Source organism: Penaeus japonicus, unplaced genomic scaffold (genome assembly GCF_977035675.1).
Source record: "Penaeus japonicus unplaced genomic scaffold, GWHDUDI00000001_assembly GWHDUDI00000037, whole genome shotgun sequence".
NCBI lineage: Eukaryota > Metazoa > Arthropoda > Malacostraca > Decapoda > Penaeidae > Penaeus > Penaeus japonicus.
The window spans coordinates 2,243,962-2,248,961 of NW_028234439.1; positions in this window are offsets into that span (position 1 = coordinate 2,243,962).

Here is a 5,000-nt window from a genome sequence, read left to right on the forward strand (position 1 = left end):
GCGAGTTTTTCCTTTCTTCTTGTGGCAGTGTTTTATTATATATGTATGTATATCTGATGAGGAACTTTCTTTAAAAGTTCGAAACGTCGCGAATCTTTCCTTTTAATTAGTGGCTATGTTTTATTATATATGTATATACGTATATATATATATATATATATATATATATATATACATATATATATATATATATATATATATATCCATACACACCATGACAAAAGAAAAATCCTGTGCCCTATGGATCCCGTCGCACATGCTATTTATAAACAGAGCTGGCAGCCTGACAATGCTTTCATTCAGGCCTCATCAAAGTACGGATCGTGAGCTGGTAGTCAGTGAATCGCCGTGACTGTTCAGTTAAAACTCGAATGTATAGATAGATAAATCTAACATAATAAGTAGAAGATACAATTCAGATAGGATGAGATAAAATAAATACTTATACATGTCGGATGGAGAACGTTACCCTCGTCTACAGTATTTCTCTGATGTGTGTATATATATATATATATATATATATATATATATATATATATATATATATATATATATATATATTGATAATAAGAACTTATTCGTTCTCGTTATCAGCGAAATATACGCAGAAACCCATTTTTTTCCCTTTAATATGTAATAATATAAAGTCCGTTAGTCTAACGTTAACCAAAACTACGGACGTTATCACCTAAGCCAAAGTTAACAAGCTATTTAAACTTGACACATTGAGAGGCATTCTATGGATCTGCACTGTTCTTCAGCTACAAAACATGGCATAACTGAATAATATGATGGGCATTTTTGAACCCCTGTGAGCACGTGTCAAAGATTCTATGGCGTGGATAACAATGCCAGGCATCTCGATAGGAGTTTCATGATGGTTTGGCTTAACCTTATATTAGGTGTTGTTTATATTATGATTTCATCCACAATGGCGGTTAAAATAACGGAGGGGAAACTAACGAATATGTCGAAGGTCATTTTTCTCTATTGTTTTTTCATGTCTTCGGTATTTCCGTGTGTTTTTTCTGTCTTTTTTTTCTCCTTTTTATTCCATTAACTATACTTATTCTCTCTGCAAGCATCTTTTAAATTCACTACAGCAAGAGAAATCAAAGTCGTGGCGGTTAAATCGAACAAAGACTCTCTAAAAAAATAACCTTAAAGTAGATTCTTCCTAATTTTACCGACTATTAAAGTCTATTTACACGAAAACGTATGCGGATTCAATGCATCAGTTATCTTTCCGGGTGTATATAATTCGTAATTATTTACCTCGTGTTAAACTTTTCGTCTTTTTAGTCATTTTTCACGTCTTAGTTCTGGTAGGCGTACAGGGTGTGGGGAGGGTGAGTGGGAGGGGTCGGGAGGGGAGAGAGGGGGAAGGGGGAGGGGGTGCGTGAAGCCACGTGCCAAAATATGGTTTCTATCAAAATAGGTTCTCAGGAAAAATGTCTTTGAAGATAAATCTCTCTTCTATTCTCGCAACACTAAAATTAATGAAACCCACTCCTATACATGTTGCATGTTGATTTATGTGCATACACTTTTCTCCATACCTTTCCTTTTAGACTTAATGTTAGTCATTTCTTGAGTGTGTTTAGATTTGTTCTGGATGTATATTGGAAATTTTTTTTAGTCATTATTATAATTTATTGGTATTATTACGTATGGTTTTGGTTGTGTGTGTGTGTTTGTGTGTGTGTCTTTTTTATATCACCAGAGGAAAAACCATCTATAGAACTTCTTACTTCTTACACATCATCCTTTGTTAACAATCATTAAAATGTTCCATAGATCACTTCCACAAGTCCGTACCAACTCTCAATAACATAAACTATAACCCAGTAACACATCTTCCTCTTAAGACCTTCTTTCCACATTATTCTAGGGTCATCTCCATTCTTCTCCAAGACTTGAAGCTCCTACACCTCCTCATACCTCATACTTGTCTTCCACATATTTCCTAACATCACATAGTATTCAAAGCTGTTTTTTTTTTTTTTTTTTTTTTTTTTTTAACAATATAAGATCTGAAATCAATGGTATTGGATCATTTATCATCAATTGCAGGAACAATACTACGTGGTTCCAATCCCCTTGTTATAGTTGCGTGATCCAGTTACTAGACACTGTCACCCTGTCACCTAAATATATGTCCAAGTATCAGCAATGTGTCCATCTACCGTGCAACAAGATCAACAGGTATTCCCTGCCTCTGGCTTAACCACTTTCACAGATCAAGTAAGAATACCGACGGACTCCTAATTCATAATCCACTTAACAACCATACAATAAGAACAAATGGAACGAATTTAAGAACCATACAATATGAACAACAACCATTATTGAATCCAAGAACCATACAATATGAACAACAACCATTATTGAATCCAAGAACCATACAATATGAACAACAACCATTATTGAATCTAAGAACCATACAACTTCGGATATTATGAACCTACCACCTAAACACCTAGCAAAATTTTACCGCCATTTCCTTTGCAATAGGAATACAAAACAACCCAAAACTAGTAACGCATCCGATCCCCATGGAGCAAAAACACCATAGAGCTGCAGCAACATCCAGAACGAATCTAACAACCAAATAACATGAATAATTAGTTATGAATGTCACCACAATACAACAGAGGAACAACTAGTAATGACTCTAACAGCCATACATGAATAACAAGTAAATAATCTAATAACCATACATGAACAACCAGGAATAAATCTAACAACCATAAAATAACAACCAAAAAACGGATCTAAGAACCCTACAACCTGAACAACAACCATAAAGGAATCTAGCAGGAACAACCCTAACTAAACGAATCTAACTAAACACACAACAGGAACAACAACCACCAGGAAACAAGCCTTTTCCTGGCTCCTGACTCCCAACTACGTAACAAGCCCTTTCCCTCGCTTGCCTAACCTATCTGGCTCGAGCGCTCAATCCCCAAAATTCTGATTGCCTCATTCCCGCACATCACCGCGCCCGTATCAGCCCGCCATCATCATTTGGCACCAATACCCCGACAACACGGCACTCTGACTTGACACCTGCCATGATGGAGCCGCCGTGTCTTATTTACTTATTTCTCTGCCTTCTGCGTGCTCGTCTCTATGAACTGGTTTTGATTTTATAATGGAAATTGCTATTTGATACTTTTCTTCAACTAGTTCAAGTTCAGTTCAGAGAGATTTGCGAAGACGTCGCTATATGCACGACGCTATATTTCTTCAATATAATACAGAGAAAAAGTAGAGAATCGCGATTCTCGAAAGAGAGGGAGAAGGAAGATATTAGATGGCAACTAGCTACCTAAAAAGAAGTATAAGTGGGAGATAAAAAGGTGGGAGGCGTAACCCCATGCTTGTCCTAAAGAATGTACAATATACAATACAATACAGAGAGAAAGTGGAGAATCGGATTTCTCGAAAAGAGAAGACGAGGGAAGATAACATATGGCAGTTAGCTACCTAAAAGGAAGTATAAGTGGAAGATTAAAAAGATGGGGGGCGTAACCCCTTGCTGGTTAAGGAATGTACAATAAGGTATTTTATGTACAATAAGGTGTCTTATATTTATATAATATTACTGAAGACTTCCAGAGGCGGATTCTTCGCTGGCCGTTTGAGATTGATCTCATTATGCAATACTCATTCATAACATGAAATAAGTTATAAGAATAGGTATAAATTAGTTGTGACCGAGTTTAAAAAATGACAAACTTGCCTTCTGTTTATGCACAACGTACAACATAATAAACACACCTGGAAGTTTGTATACTCTGTTGAACCATTTCAGACTGCACTGTCCCGGCTGGTCGTATTATTTTCATGCTTGATTTATCATGCAGCTTTGTAATTCATACTGTGGATGCGTGATATGACCCGGAGGCAGTTAACTGGCTTATTGGATGATTACAGGTTATATTTTCACTGCAAACAAATGTATGTATATATACGTTATTTACATATACATACGCTACATATAAAGGAATTATTTGACGATAAACTCGCCATGTTATCATTGCTTCGATCGAAAGCTTCCGAACTTCCTATGTTCCGGCAGTGAAACCCAGCACCGGTCCATTCTATAAATTTAAACCTAGCCCGAGAAACAACACCCGGGTTTCTCCTGTGGTTTACATCTCAAAACGAAAACATTTCCCTGTCAGTATGTTTGGCACCAACTCGCACAAGCGAAACACCTGCGTTGGTCATAGCGAGAGAGAGAGAAAGAAAACACTAAATCTTCTAACTTACACGAGGCTAGTCTTGAAAGGGAGACGGAGTTTCAACCAATTCTTAATTAGCGAAAAAAAAGAGAGAGTAAATTCTTTTTATTTCACTAGATTACTACTCGTTTTATCAATAGTACAAAGTAGAGCATTCTAGTTGTTTCCCCTGAGGGTTATCTTTCACGTTGCGTTTAATCTTTTGCAATTTGCAATGCATCTTTCCTTTCCAATCTGTGTCAAGAGCAGTTATGGTGATTAGTGGTATAATGTGCAGGAATGATTATAAATGATAATGAAAGATATATATATATATATATATATATATATATATATATATATATATATACATATGTATATATATGTATATATACATATATATACATATGTATATATATACATATACTTATGTACATATATATGTATATATATATGTATGTATATAAGTATATGTATCTGTGTATATATATATATATATATATATATTTATATATATATAATATATATATATATTTGTGTGTGTGTATGTATGTGTGTGTATGTATATATAAGTATATGTATATATATATATATATATATACATATATATATATATATATATATACATATATATACATACATATACAAATATATACATATACATATATGCACACACACATATGTGATATATATATATATATATATATATATATATATATATATATATATATATATATATATATATGTATTAATATATGTGTGTGTGTG